General features: G+C 38.3%; 1 long non-coding RNA gene across 4 annotated transcripts; it reads left to right on the forward strand.

The window, feature by feature from the left end:
- The first annotated feature begins 624 nt into the window (after positions 1–624).
- LOC104101354 (uncharacterized) lies at positions 625–7,902 on the forward strand. Of its 4 annotated transcripts, none has more exons than XR_011408956.1 (6): positions 625–713; positions 1,747–3,805; positions 3,907–4,752; positions 4,944–5,018; positions 7,256–7,297; positions 7,632–7,901. It is a non-coding gene; the product is annotated as an uncharacterized lncRNA (long non-coding RNA). The 4 variants fall into 4 exon arrangements; XR_011408957.1 differs by having other exon boundaries at positions 1,747–4,132; positions 4,713–4,752; positions 7,632–7,897; XR_011408955.1 differs by having other exon boundaries at positions 1,747–4,752; positions 7,632–7,902.
- Positions 7,903–16,240: the final 8,338 nt, after the last annotated feature.

Consider the following 16,240-nt stretch of genomic DNA (forward strand, 5'->3'; position numbering starts at 1 on the left):
TTAGAAGAATATAATGTGTGGGCAAATCATGCAAACCAATAGCCTCGTGTGCTCCAATTTCTGACCAATTATTTGTGTCAATTTTTAGTTTCACCACTGCAACTTTCATTCTTATCATGGTATTGATGCCTCTCAATACTGATTTCGGGTTGTTAAATTCGAGTGCTGGATTGTTATTTGGGCTGACATTGAGAGATTTCAAAGAAGATACGGTCCGATTCAGTGTTACTTCTATAGTATTGGGTGTATTCATGTACGTGAAGGCTGGATATGATACATATCTGGCAAGGCGGGCTGCTACCACGCTTCCGGTGCAAATGTTATCTCCTTCGGAGACGGAAGAACACCTGAGGGCAGAGACTCAAAATCTAAGGGAGAGGGCTCGTAGAGCCGAGTCCGAAGCTACTGCCACAACCGAGAAGATTCAAGGTTTAGAGCATGAGACTCGTGAAGCGTTGGAAGGAGCTCACGCCTCTATGATATATAGAGGCAATGTTTTTTAAAAGTGCTCTTGTTTCGACAACGGACAATGCTAACACTGTTGTGGCAGATTTGATCCAAAGGGAGCTAAATGCTTTATCGAGGGCCGATGTAGCTGAAACTTATGCCAAGGGAGCTAAAAAGAAGACGACGAAAATTGATGTGCAACAATTAAAGTCGTTTAAGCATTGCAAAGTGGAGTTGCTATTAGGGAACAATTGGACTATCCAACAGTAAGTGCGAGTTTTTCCAGTCTATAGCTTCCATTTCTTTACAAGTCATGTTTGGCTCTTATATCTCCAAATTTATGACCAATTTCACCTTAATATTACTATAAGGATCCGTTCATTTCTCTATGACCTCTTTGTCGTCCTACCTATAGGGGTTTTGTCCTTCTTTTCTAGATACTATTACCTGATCACAATTTCCGTATGGTAAGTCCTTAGTTATATTGGTAGGACATAGTCATTGTTCTTGTTTTGTTAGTCGGTGTTTTTTAAAGTTGTGACTTGAATGCTAAATTATCATAAAACTACATTGCTTCCTGTTTCTTGAGTTCTAAGTTGTTCAATGACTAGATAACATGTTTGGCTGTTTGTTGAGATTAGTTTAGAGATTTAATTTACTATATCTAATTATAGTTAAGAGAGTTCATTTAGCTTGTCCGTGCATTGTTGCTTTGACTGCAAGCTCAATCCCCTTCTCCCAGTCAATATTGACTATTAATGCACAAGATAGCGCTTGTGCCTGACGAGGGATATTCACAATATTTGGGTTAATAGATAAATTATATAACGGACATAATCTGAATACTTGTATAATCTTTAAGGACTTCTTTACTTAGCTAAATGAGTTTCAGTGTAATTTCTTGCTCTCTCATAGTTGTAAAGAAAAGAATTATTTTTGCACTTTCTCGGTACTGTTGACTAAAGTTACTTCTTTACTTATCAAAATGAAAAGGATGAGGGCTTTTCTCAGTATAATAATTTTAGTGTTTCGTTCTGTTTCATTGGAAAATACTCTTGAGCTGATTCTGAGACTTGCACTCTTTTCCAATTTGTTTAACTGGATATCATCTTTTTATTTAAAAACTGTATTTTCTATGGCTTGCACTCATTATGTTTTCCGCAATATGAATGAGTGGTTATCTCATCAAGTCTTTTCATGTAGCAGCCCCCAAAATGGTAGAATTTGTGTCTAATAAGAAGTTGTATTTTAATCCTTCTATCTTGCTAAATTTTCTTTAAAATCTACATTCTCTTCCAGGGACCTACATCAAATTCTGAATCAAACTGTAGTTACTTCAAGTGGGCTACTGCTTCAACATTTAAGGAAAAGGGAAAGTGAAGTCTCCACTGCATATATTCGCCTAAATGATAAACGATTAAAACTCTGCCATAATGAGAGCTCAGGTTAGTTAAAAGTTCGAAACTTTCTCACTCGGAGTACATGTTATCTCCACATTTTTGTATTTTTTCTCAACAGGTAACCTTCTATTTCTACTTTGACGTGAAAAGTTGTAGCATCTTTTTACTTGATAAATTACAGAATCAGACCCCAAGTAACTTTCTGATTGAGGTGTAGTTGCTGTTAAACCGCATATCAACAGATCCAGCATTTGGTGTCATAATTAGCTGAAATTATATAACAACTGCATAACTTTTGATGTTTCCCTGGATGAGACCTTTGGTATGAGGTGTGTGTGTCCATTCTTTTTGCCATTATGTTCTTTGACACAATTACTTGGGTGTTAATCTTTCTTCACAACGTTACATCCTCCCATGTGCTTATGTGAATTTCACATATGAAGTTTGGGCATTGGGGTGGGAGTTTGGGGAATTGGTGTCCATACATATTATTATGTCCACATTGTAGAATAAAATAATTCGTGATCTTCTCAAAAAATATCATTTGTGTTACTAAAATTACCCATTCGGTTAGCAAAATCATTTGTGGCATTAATTTCATTTTTTCTGAAAGATGATGAATTAGTTTCGGAAGTAATCATAAAACTAATTTTCCAGGTGAATTTAGAAGCTGGTTTCTAGCTAGAAGGATGTTGATTAGTTATACGAAGATGATCAATTTTCTGATTTATATGCTTTCGTTGAGACATGAAGCTTTTAAGTAAATTTGTCATAATTTTCTGTGAAGGAACTTTATCAGAAAAAGTAAATTTTATTGAAGGGTTTGAACTTTGAAGTAACCATGTTTTTTGTGTTTTATTTTTCTTGCAAAACAACGGAGAATAATTGACTCGAGAAAATTAATAGTTGAAATTTGGAATCGACTAATATTTTCAATTTCTAATTTATTGGATCTTCACTACGTCTAATAGAATGGAAGTATGTCACTCTTTCATGTCTTTTTAATGATTAAAATTCATTGTTTTTCTAGCAAACTGAGGAATATATTAAAATCAAAATATTTTGTATTTGTTTTTATAAAAGCCTTTGTGATCAAAGTGCGTGTGGTGGGAGGTAGATAAAGTGTTGATGGTGATAGTGATAAATAGGAGGTGCCGAAAGCAAAGTTTTTTCTTATTGCTCAGTAGGGAGGAAGGACGAGGAGAGTGTGAGACAATTAGTTGTTTTCTACTACTACTACTTGTTTTTTATGGTGAGTAGAGAATATTCTTGAGATCTGAAAATTGGTATAGTAGTGCCATCATGGCTACTGCAATTCTTTCTTGTTCTACTGATTTATTGCTCAATTTGGTTGTTCATGGAGTTAATTAGTATATCTGGCTTGAACCTTTAATTTGGATAGACTATGCAAGATCAATAATTATAGTTGCACGGAGTACGGTACAATTTCATTCGGAAATCCCAGACGCTCTAGCTAGGGCTGTTAGAGGCAACTATATATGACGATTTTGATTGAGATGACCAACAAGGTAAGTCGACATCTGCTAATAAGTGATATTCTTGAGGAGCTGCAAGAGGAAAGAAAACAAAAGAAGAACAGAAATAAGGATAAAATGAGAATATATTTATTAGCAAATAAATACGAAACTCGGTAAATTCTGATGTTACTTTTTGCTATTAGCAAGGAAGGAAGGTACATCCATTTGAAGTAATTTTCTTGCCTACTGTGCTTCTGCATTTTTAGGTAATTGCAATTGATGTGCTGGATAAGGTTAATGACCGTGACACAGAGATCATGAGTCTTTATAATAAATGGATAACTGCCAGTAGAGCTAATAGGTGTATCATAGGAGAGAATTTAAGACATCGTTTGGTGAAGAACGTTAAATCAGCATCTCCATTTATGACTTACTAGGATGCTTAAGTCAAGTAGATGAGTCTGGAGCAGTTATGACATGGTAAATGACCGCAAATTTGGTCAACTAATTGGCCTTTACACAATTCTTACATATATTTGCACTAATAATATCTCTCTTCTAATCAGTTTTGCTTATTGCAGATTCTGTTTCTTCCCAAGCTCTTTGTTGGCATGGAGAAATGATATCTTTGCTTTGATCTATTTGAATCTTTGTCCATACTTGTTGTTTCATGAAGCAATTTGACATTTAACTTAGGGTTTGAAATTGGTATTTTGAGAACGAAGCTTTTCTTCTAGAGATGGACCAAATAATTGAAAGATCTCCTACTGTGCATCCGATTTCTTGGAGTTCAAGGGGGAAAAACAGGTGATGACTCCAACATAGGATCTACTCGATAATGATCTTTGGGTGGTGGCTCAAATCAAATTTTTGTGATTACTTTGGTGTTGTCTGGTAAGATAGCAGATAAGAGGCGGAGAACTCTTTCTGTTCTACTATTTTTTCCTTCTTCTCTCTCATCATTGATCTCTTTCGCCCTCCACTTCATGGTTTGCATTTGCAATTTCTTCACTCTGTCAAGATTTCTCTGTTGTTTCTTTCTTTGTTGCTATATTTGTTGCTTATGGGAGTTTGATGGCCATTTATTAGCAGCCCCTTCTTTTTGGAGATTCTGTTGCTTAATTCTGTCGAAGTAGTGTCAATGCATGTGTATCTTTGTGTGTCATTTTCACATGGATGTCATTATTTAGCTGAAATGGTAAGAATATGTTAGTAAATCTTTGCCTGTTACTATTATTTTGCTGAAATTGGTAAAAGTCTGATAGTAATCCTTGCCTATTTATGTACATCCAAGTGACATTTTCATTTGTAGTCACTTTACTGAATTTTACCTCCTCAGCCCATTAACCTTTCTCTGTAACCTTACTCTCAAATCTTATTTTGCCAGGTTATCTTCTTAGTCTCACTCTCCAAATACTTCTTCTATGGTAAGTTCACAGTTCTCATGTCCATGTTCTCAATTAGTGAGAAACATCAAGTTACATTCCTTAAATGTGTTTGCTTAAAAAACTTCTCTATTTGAATATGAGAGTTACGTTACTTTATTTTCTTCCAATTTTATAAAAATCTATGTTAGTTGCATAAACTGATCTTCTTTAATATGCGTTTTTTTACTCAGTTACCCTGTATCACCTTCTACTTCTGTAAGCTTTGGCCATATCTTTCGGTTATAGTCGATATCTACCTATTTTCGGTGAGTTTTTCCAGTAAGCTTTTCCCGTAACCTTTATTTCTATCTTCCCCTACTTTTATTCTTGGGTGGTTGGAAATTGGAATGTGTATGTTGTATGCCTTATTTGCTCTTCTTTGTTTGCCTCAACTTCCATTCAGCCAGAATGTCAAATTAATGCATGTCAGTTTTATTGTTTATTCATATATTTCTTTGTGCAATTATAATCGAAAAGAAAACTCACAAGAGGTCTTTATTTTTGCTTTTTTTATCAAACAGTTGCAATTTAAAATTTTCTGGAGTTCCCGTGTTATTATTATTCAGGTAAGAATCCGGAGCGGAACTAAGAGTTTTAAGGAAGAAAAATTATGTAGGATTTTTCCTTAAAACAATACAAAGAATGTGTTATATTGTCTAAATAGAAAATTAGATAACACAACCACATCCTTTTATTTAGATATAGTTTTCTGTATTATGTTCTTCTGCTGGATTTAAGTCGTATATAAGTTTAATTCAAATACTTCATCATGAAAAATAAAGATAAATTTAATATATATATATATATTAGAATAAATTATGCTTTTGGAATCTTTACCATGCAACCTTCTATGTGTTTTAAGAAATAATACTACCATGTCTGTCTTTCGCACAACTCTTATTCATGTCTATGTTACATAAGAAAATGAAAACTATATACTGTATCTTTTGAAACTGCTCAGGCCTGCAGATTAGACTTTTCCCGAAAAAAAAATAAGGAAATGAAAGTTTAAGACATGATGTGGTAAGATATAGAAGATGTTGCAAGGGATCCTCAAAGGAAGCAACAGAGCAAATATCTAATGAGCTGCAACTAGAGCACAAAACCAGAAAAAGAAGATAAGAAAGAAAATGAAATTAGTGGCCAGACCAAAGCAATTTAACATATAATTCACAATTGATAGAGCTGGAGGGACACCAACAACAACTAGCAGAAAAAATAGTTGTGATTGCTCCTATCAATTTCACTTTAACCCCAACCCTCTTGATGATGTTGTAACACATAATGTTACGGTAGCAAAGGAGGTCGTAGGTCATGAGAAAATTAGAGGAGGGGAAAATTAGGATGCGAGTGAAATATCAACAAGATCACAAACTCATAATACCTAACCTGCAAATGAAGATATACATTTTATAAGCCAAGCTAAACAAGGTGCTGAACAGACTGGGAGATATGGAACGACGGAAATAGTGGTATACAGAATGATGCACAAGAATTTACTCATAAACTAAGAGCACACTAACAATGCAAGGAAGAAAATGAGATTGAGAATATACCTTAAGCAACAATTTTGATCAGGTAATGAGTAATCTAGATCTTAATGAAATTAATGGAGTAGCATATATCCCTACTAATGTGCTTGAATCCACATTCTTTTGACTATCTTTTCCAGTTATCAAAAAAATAATAAATAAGATGATCAAGAAGAATGTTATATCAATTATCAACCTATAAGTAATGTTACATGATGTTTAATAGATTATTTGTAGAAATAATATATTAAAAAGTACTGTTGTGTAAAAATGAGAAGAATGATTTGAAGTTTTCTTCTTTGTATTTTCAGTATCTCATTTTGCAGTATATGCCTTGGGTTATATACAAGTATGAATGAATCTAGGGCTACATTCTACATTGCCAAGTGGCAATGTCCAATTAGTTAGTACAAAGTTGTACCTAAAACAAATACATGGATGGAGCAAATAATTAAATTACATGTATAAAGTTGTACATGGACGGAGGAAATAATTATAATACACATGTGCTATGCACAATGTGAATTAACCTATCTGAAAAGGGCAGGCCCAGAAGTGGGGTGTGTGTAATTAGGCCCAATGAAAAATGCATTGAGGACCCAAGTCAGGCCCAAAATCCGACTGGCCCATACTTGTTAAGTATACAGATCCGATTATATCATCCGCTTTGTACATCATCGGCTCCAACATGTTGTAAGTGTTATATGTTTTATGTCACTATAAATATAGGTGACAGAAAGTCTATTCTACTTTTTGCATCAACAGATTCCTTGTTAGTTTTTTTAGTAAAGGGTTATTCGTTTCTATTCCTGTTTATCTATTTATTTTGTGGGAAGAAGCGGATCTATTAATAGATTACCAGACAATTAGGGTTTTCCTCTCTATCCTATATTTGACATCTATACATGTTTGATTGTGTTTACCTGCTTTTTGAAGGTAACATAAAACTTCTATTTTGCTGCATTTTTCAGGAGGACGGACACTGACTGCTAAGTTGGGGACTTTATATTAGGGTATGTTTTAAATGTTCCTAAAGATGTAAATATTACCTATATATTCTGGGTGTTACGTTACACATATATCTATGATAGCTGACTATGCTTTTTTGAACTGAATAGAAGTAGAGACATATAGTGTTCTTATGTCATATTTTAAATATATTATATAGACATGTGTATTTGGGTCGGTAGTTTTTCCTTTTGATTAAAAGTGGAGTTGTATCGTCATTAGCACCAGAATACTCGTGAAAGAAAAATTAGCTGAATAAATGACTTATTAGGTCTTGATCATGTTTGAACTTTTTTCTCATGTTTATGTGATATGTCCATTCATTCCTCTCATATTAAGGTGGTGGATGATTTTGGAATAGAAAACGGATGACAAAGAGAAAGAAGAACCAGTGGAATACTATACACTATTAAGTTGTTGGAGTGCTGGAACGGAGAAAAGCTAGCCAGGAGAAAGAACCAGTGGAATATGATAAGATGTTTTTAAGAGTGGAATATAAAAATAATGCTAAATCAATTCTTAGAGATGTTAAAAACATTACAGGGTTATACTTTTGTCGGATGTACTCATGTATTCTTTGTTGTTCCTGTACTTTACAACATAGTCTTAGTATTTTTTAATCTATATGAAATACCTTACATTCTACAAAAACCATACCCAAAAAAGAACCAAATTATTTAATCCAAACCTTTCATGTCCTTGCTAGTCTATATAGTATATCACGGTGGAAAATATGCATTAAAGTACATGAATATGAATAAGTTGTAAGTATGTGTATATCAGTATATATATATATATACACTAGTTATGATAATAGTCAAATAAGAACAAACATAGAAGACAAAACGGAAAGAAAAAGATTGATATGAGGATTTTCTTTTGATAAAGAAACTGGAAAATTGACACGGATAGGTATGTTTAGGTGAGAGAGTATCTTAACATATATATATTAATTAGGAAAATGGAAAGATTTATATAATTTAATTTAAAAGTTAAAAGTTTTGAAATAAATTGTATTTGTGTAACTTTTTGAAAGTAGATGTGATTTTTTTAAATAAGTTTTAAAAGAGTTGTATTATGTGTAAATTACACAACATGGATCAGATTTAACCTAGCTAGGTATACATTGTTGTGGTACTTTTCTTTGTCGTGACTAGGGGTGGCAAACTGGCGGGGAGCGCCGGGTCGGATATGATCGGGTCGAAAACGGGTAATTTAAAAACAGATAAATTATTCGATCAGACCCGTAGGCGGATAACATGGATATCCATATTATCCATTGCTTCTTGAATATGATCACTTATGGGAGAATTCTTAATCTTCCATACTTGAGGAACCCCCAATTTGAGGCTTTACAAATATAAAAGTTAAACACATTAGTTATCCATTGTTTATCTATTTGGTTAACCATTTTCTAAGTGGATAATTCGATCCGTTTTTAAAAAGTTCATTATCCAACCAATTTTTTAATGAATAATATGGGTGAATAACTGTTTTCTTTTAACCATAATTTTGCCACCTATAATCGTGACCCTTTTCATGTTTTCTCCTTTAGTATGGCTCTCTCAGGAATCAGGATGACTGTTCTGGAGTAAGTGTTCTTAGAGTGAGAAAAAAAGGTAGATATATATATCAGCACATATATTATGCTTTCCTTTATTGTTATAAACTAACAAATTAAAGAACACTAGCTTAAGAGAGCAAAGCCGATCATATAAAAGGTACTTAATATTTTAGGAAATGATAAGCAGGCAGGTATAATAGTTTCAGACATGAAATTATCAACTTGCACGTGTATGTTTAACAAAAGTTTCTAAATTTCTAAGTCGTCACTTGTATGTTAACAGATATGATCGATTTAAATAAGTTGGGTAACTTTAGTTGTTATCAATATAAACAATTTTCAAAAAAGGTTTATGAACATGTATAGTATTTCAGTTAGTCGTAAGATTACTTAAGTAGAAAATAATGTTTTGCTCTAGCCTAATGTAGTTGTACTGGAATTTTATTAATCTCTGTCACGACCCCAAATTTCCTCTGTAAGATATCGTGATGATACCTAATTTCTAAGACTAGGTAAGCCTATCAATGCGGAATATAACTGAATACAAAACTGAAATTTAATCCTTAACAGTCGAATAACTAAAAACTGCAATTTAACAATTTCAACTCCCAAAATCCGGTAGAAATAAGTTACAAGCTTTTAAGAATTTATTCTCTATGTCTTTATACATCAGAGTCTAAAGCAAATAAGGAAGACAACATAATAAGATAGAAGGGGACTCCGGAGTCTGCGAACGCTGACAGATATACCTCGAAGTCTCCCCGTACAACTAATTCACTAATGTCTGGTCTGATAAGATATACCTGGATCTGCACAAAAAGATGTGCAGAAGTGTATGTATGAGTACAATACAGCGGTACCCAGTAAGTGTCAAGCCTAACCTCGGTAGAGTAGTGATGAGGTTAGGTCAGGCCCTACTAGAATAATAAAAGATATGGTGACCTGTTTAACAATATAGTAACAATAAATGACAATGAAAATAAATCAAGTAAGTAGTATGTCACCATTAAATTTTACAGAATAAGGGCAAATAATACCTTGCGGCAAGAAGACAAAAATTTACAACTTTAAGAAAATCACGACAATAATCAAAGGCAAATGCAACCATAAAGAAATATCAACAAGGGAACTCCCGAGGTACCGCCTCGTAGTCCCAAATCATAAATAAATTCATAATATCTCATTTTCCTTATATCATCGCGGGAGCCTTCACATTTAATTTTAAAGAAAATATTTTTTCCGAAATAGCATCCCGCGTTTTAGTGTAACGACCCGACCGGTCGTTTTGAGAATTTGAACCCCGATCCCCTAATATCTGCTTTTTCCATATTTGTTTATGCTTTTGGGATTTGCGGGAGTGTTTGGTTATGGAATTCGGGGAGTTTTGGGACACTTAGTCCCTAGTTGTGAGTTTAAGCCTTAGAGTTTGGACCGTAGTCGGAACTGTATGAAAACGGATCCGGAATAGAATTCTGTCGACTCCGTTAGCTCCGTTGAGTGATTTTGGGGTTAAGAGCGCGTCCGGAATGTATTTTGGAGGTCTGTAGTAGATTTAGGCTTGAATTGGCGAAAGTTAGTTTTTCGGCGATTTCGGCCGATAGTGGAAATTTTGATATCGAGCTCCGAATGGAATTCTGAAAGTGGCTGTAGGTTCGTAGTGTCATTTGTGACCCGTGTATAAAATTTGAGGTCATTCGAACTAGATTTGATGTGGTTCGGCGTCGTTTGTAGAATTTGGAAAATTTTAAATTCTTAGGCTTGAATCCGTGCTTAATTCATGATTTTGGTGTTATTCGACGTGGTTTAAAGGCTCGACTAAGTTCGTATAGTGTTTTAGGAGTGATTGGTATATTTGGTTGAGGTCCCGGAGGCCTCGGGTGTGTTTCAGATGCTTAACGGGAAGAAATTTGGACTTAAAAAAATCTGGTGCATTGCTGGTTCTAGTGTTTCGCACCTGCGGAGGGGAGTCCGCAGGTGCGGACTCGCAGGTGCGCTTGAGAGTTCGCAGATGCGGAAATGGACATGGCATGCTGGGCTCGCAGGTGCGGCTGGTCGTCCGCAGAAGCGGAGCCGCAGATGCGAACCTAGCCCAATAAGTGATTTCCGCACCTGCGTTAATTTTTCCGCAGGTGCGAGACCGCAGATGCGAAAATCGCTGGGTAGAAAAGGGGATTTCGAGGGTTTGAAATTTCATAATACAAAATTCGATTTGGAGCTCGGTGGGAGATGATTTCTCGAGGGATTTTGAAGGAGAACTATTGGGTAATGAATTCTAACTCTATTTTGATCATAATACAATAATCTATTGTTGTTTTCCTTGTCTAATTAAGAAAATTGAGGGTAGAAGTTTGAAAATGGGGGAAAAGGTTTTCCAATTGAAAATCTGAGATTTGAATGGGAATTTGACGTCGGATTTAGATGATTTTTGTTCGAGTGAACTCGTGAGTGAATGGGTGTTTATAAATTGTAATTTTTACCCGATTTCGAGACGTGGGCCCGGAGTGACCTTTTGGGCGTTTTTCCTAATTTCACGCTTTAGCTTCGAATTAATTAGATAAATTAGTTTCTTGTAGTTATATTTATATTATGCAATTTATTTGAATAGATTCGGGCCATTTGGAGTCGGATACTCGTGGCAAGAACGTGTTATCGAGGTGATTTGAGCGGTTCGAGGTAAGTGACTTGCCTAACTTTGTGTTGGGGACTTTCCCCTTAGGATATTTCGATATTATTTAGTGTGTGAGCGCCGTGTACGTGAGGTGACGAGTACGTACACGGGTTGTTATTGCAAAAATCCCGTTTATCCTTTTTTTTAATCATAAATTGTTCCTCTTATTAAATTACACTAATATACTTAATTGTTTAGTTTAGACTAGAAAAGCATGCTTACGTGTTTTAATTGCCTATTTGACATTCTGTGCGCCATGCTTAGTTAAATCCCTATTTTTCTTATCTGTGTTCAGTATAAACTATATAACTCGATGTCATACCTGCCATTTCATCTTGCGTTGCATATTTAAATTGGGACTACGGACGTATTCCGGGAGATCCTCCTGTCTTGCATATTTACTTTGGGACTTCGGACGTATTCCGAGAGATCCCCCAGCACTGCATATTTACTTTGGGACTACGGACGTATTCCGGGAGATCCCCCAATACTGCATATTTATTTTGGGACTACGGACGTATTTCGGGAGATCTCCTGTACTGCATATTCATTCGCAGCTACGGGACAGTATCTCAGGAGATTCTCCATTGTGTTTACTTTGTTCTGAGCCGAGGGCTCCCTTAACTGTTAAATTTTCGAGAATTTCTTTAACTGTGTTACCGTAAATTTTGCTTATATCTTTTACTGTTTAATTTATTATATTTACTCCAGTAGGGTCTTGACCTGACCTCGTCACTACTCGACCGAGGTTAAACTTGGCACTTACTGGGTACCATTGTGGTGTACTCATGCCCTTTCCTGCATATGTTTTCAGGTGCAGATCCAGGTACGAGCTATCAGCCTTGGGGTTAGTGCGTGCTGCTGATTCTAGGAGATTTGAAGATACTTCTGCTTGCGTCCGCAGATCTTCGGAGTTCCCTTCTACTCCCTCGCCTATAGACTTTCTTTATTATATTCAGACTTTTGTATATAGTTACATAGATTATAGCAACATGTGACTTAGTGATATTTCGGGTCTTGAAAAAATTATTTTGTATATGCCGAGTGGTACTACTCTTGGTTATTGATAATATGCTGTTTATCTTTAAGATGTTGTATTTTTTTTTTATATTTTTCGTAATATTAGGTTTACCTAGTCTTAAAGACTAGGTGCCATCACGATACCGTACGGAGGGTTAAGTTGGGTCGTGATAAGTTGGTATCAGAGCACTAGGTTCATAGGAGTCACGAGTCACAAGCCGGTTTATTAGAATCTCGTGGATCGGTGCGGAGACGTCCGTACTTATCTTCGGGAGGCTCTGTAGCTATTAAGAACAATCATATTTCTTTGATTTCTTTGTCGTGCGAGTTATTGACACCAGAAATTCTAAGATTCTATTCTATTCTTTCTCACAGATGGTGAGGACCCGTATTGGGAGGACCGACGATCAGGCACCCGAGTCCCCTGTCAGAGCCGCCAGAGGCCGTGGTCGGGGTCGGGGTAGAGGACGACCAAGCGGTGCAGCCCGAGCACCTACGAGAGCTGCGTCAGAGGAGCCCCTAGCAGCTCCAGCTGGAGGGCCAGCACCGGAGATCCCTATTGCTACTCCAGTCCTCGAGGAGACTTTAGCTCAGTTCTTGAGCATGTTGAGCACTCTGGCTCAGGCTAGACTATTTTTGATAGCTCCCGCTACATCTCAGGCCGGGGGAGGGGAACAGACTCCGGTAGCCCGCACTCCTGAGCAGAGGGTCCAGGTTGATCAGGCCCCAAAGTATATTCCTATGCCCCCAGTGGCTTCGGTTCAGCATGAGATCAGGGTAGCTTCTTCTGAGGCAGAGCAGCTCAGACTTGAGAGGTACAAGAAGTACCACCCACCTTCTTTCAGCAGACTAGCTTCAGATGATGCTCTGGTTTTTCTTGAGGAGTGTCATTGTATTCTCCGCACTATGGGCATTGTGGAGACGATTGGAGTTTCTTTCACTACTTTCCAGCTAAGGGGGGCGGCATATCAGTGGTGGCGTGCCTATGAGATGAGTAGTCCGGACGAGGCAGCCTCACTCACTTGGACTCAATTTTTAGAGATGTTCTTGCGTGAGTATGTTCCTCAGAGCCTCAGGGACGCTTAGCGCACAGAGTTTGAGCAGTTGCGTCAGGGTGCTATGACTGTGTCGGAGTATGCAGTTCGTTTCAGTGAGTTAGCTCGCCATGCGCCGGCTCTGGTTGCTACAGTCAGAGAGAGGGTTCGTCGCTTCATTGAGGGACTCCACCCTAGTATTCGGACTAGTATGGCCAGGGAGTTGGAGATGGACATCACTTATCAGCAAGCAGTGAGCATTGCCAGGAGAGTGAAGGGCATGTTTGCCCGGGACAGAGAGGAGAGAGAGGCCAAGAGGTCTCGAGAGACTGGTCATTATTCAGGATCTCGTTCACCAGCAACACGCTATGGTAGGGGTTTTGTGAGTCGCCCTGTTCATTATGCTCTTCTAGCAGCCAGCGGTATCCCAGCTCCTCCTAGACCTCAGGAGCCCTATTATGCACCGCCAGTATCCAGTATGCCTCCTGCTCGAGGTGCTATCACCGGCCAGTCCAGCAGGCCAGGTCCGAGTCAGTCTCAGCCACCGCATCCTCCGAGAGGTTGTTTTGAGTGTGGTGACACTCGTCACCTGGTTAGAGATTGTCCCAGAGCTAGGAGGGGTGCACCTCCACAGACTTTTCAGCCTCCACGTGATCCACCGGGTCCTCCGGCCATTCTTCCAGTACCGGCTGCCACCCCACCTTCTCAGCCAGCTCGAGGTGGAGGTCGGGGAGGTCGAGGTTGCCCTAGAGGGGGAGGCCAGGCCAGGTATTATGCCCTTCCAGCCCATTTAGAGGCTGTTGCTTCAGATTCAGTCATCACAGGTATCGTCCCTGTCTGTCATAGGGATGCATCAGTATTATTTGACCCAGGCTCTACGTATTCATATGAGTCTTCTTATTTTTTTCCACATTTGGGGATATCTCAAGATTCTTTGTGTTCCCCTGTTTATGTATCTACTCCTGTGGGAGATTCTCTCATTATGGACCGCGTATATCAGTCGTGTTTGATTGCTCTTAGTGGTTTATAGACCAGAGCCGATTTGTTATTACTCAGTATGGTAGATTTTGATATTATCTTGGGCATGGACTGGTTGTCGCCTCATTATGCTATTCTTGATTGTCACGCTATGACCGTGATGCTGGCTATGCCAGGCTTGCCGAGATTAGAGTGGAGAGTACCTTAGAGTATACTCCCCGCAGGGTCATTTCATTTCATAAGGATCAGCGAATGGTTGAGAAGGGGTGTGATGCGTATTTGGCCTATGTGAGAGATATCAGTATTGATACCCATACAGTTGAGTCAGTTCTAGTAGTGAGGGACTTTCCAGATGTGTTTCCAGCTGATCTTCCGGGCATGACGCCCGACAAAGATATTGATTTCGATATTGATTTGTTGCCGGGCACTCAGCCCATATCTATTCCTCCTTACCGTATGGCTCCTCCTGAGTTGAAGGAGTTGAAGGAGCAGTTGCAGGAGTTGCTTGATAAGGGTTTCATCAGGCCTAGTGTATCACCTTGGGGTGCTCCGGTCTTATTTGTGAAGAAGGATGGTTCTATGCGTATGTGTATTGATTATCGGCAGCTGAATAAGGTTACACTGAAGAACATGTATCCTTTGCCTCGTATCGATGATTTATTTGATCAGTTACAGGATGCCCGGGTGTTTTCCAAGATTGACTTGCGTTCTGGCTATCATCAGTTGAAGATTTGTGAGCCGGATATCCCGAAGACTGCTTTCAGGACCAGATATGGTCACTATGAGTTTCTTGTCATGTCATTTGGGTTGACCAATGCCCCAACAGCCTTTATGCATTCGATGCTCAGTGTGTTCCGGCCTTATCTTGATTCCTTCGTCATTGTGTTTATGACGACATCCTGGTATATTCCCGGTCTCGGGAAGATCATGAGCATCACCTGAAGACCGTGCTTCAGACTTTGAGGGAGAAGAAATTGTATGCAAAATTTTCTAAGTGTGAATTCTGGCTTGATTCAGTAGCATTCTTGGGCCACATAGTGTCTTGTGATGGGATCAAGGTAGATCCGAAAAAGGTGGAGGTAGTGCAGAGTTGGCCTAGATTGTCATCAGCTACGGAGATCCGCAGTTTCCTTGGTTTGGCGGGGTTTCACCGTCGCTTTGTGGAGGGATTTTCATCCATTGCAGCACCTATGGCCAGGCTGACCCAGAAGGCTGCTCCATTCAGGTGGACCGAGGAGTGTGAGAAGAGCTTTCAGAAGCTCAAGACAGCTTTGACTACAGCCCCAATATTAGTATTTCCTACAGGTTCGGGGTCCTACACTGTCTATTGTGATGCCTCGAAGATTGGCCTTGGAGCGGTATTGATGCAGGACGTTAGGGTGATTGCCTACGCATCTAGACAATTGAAGGTGCATGAGAAGAATTATCCGGTTCATGATCTCGAGTTAGCAGCTATTGTTCACGCCCTGAAGATCTGGCATCATTATTTGTACGGTATTCCCTGTGAGATTTACACTGACCACCGGAGTTTGCAGTACTTGTACATGCAGAAGGACCTTAATTTGCGTCAGCGGAGGTGGTTGGAGCTACTTAAAGACTATGATATCACTATATTATACCACCCGGGGAAGGCCAATATAGTGGCCGACGCCTTGAGTCGCCGGGCAGAGAGTTTGGGGAGTTT

This window comes from Nicotiana tomentosiformis, chromosome 6 (genome assembly GCF_000390325.3).
Source record: "Nicotiana tomentosiformis chromosome 6, ASM39032v3, whole genome shotgun sequence".
NCBI classification, from domain to species: domain Eukaryota; kingdom Viridiplantae; phylum Streptophyta; class Magnoliopsida; order Solanales; family Solanaceae; genus Nicotiana; species Nicotiana tomentosiformis.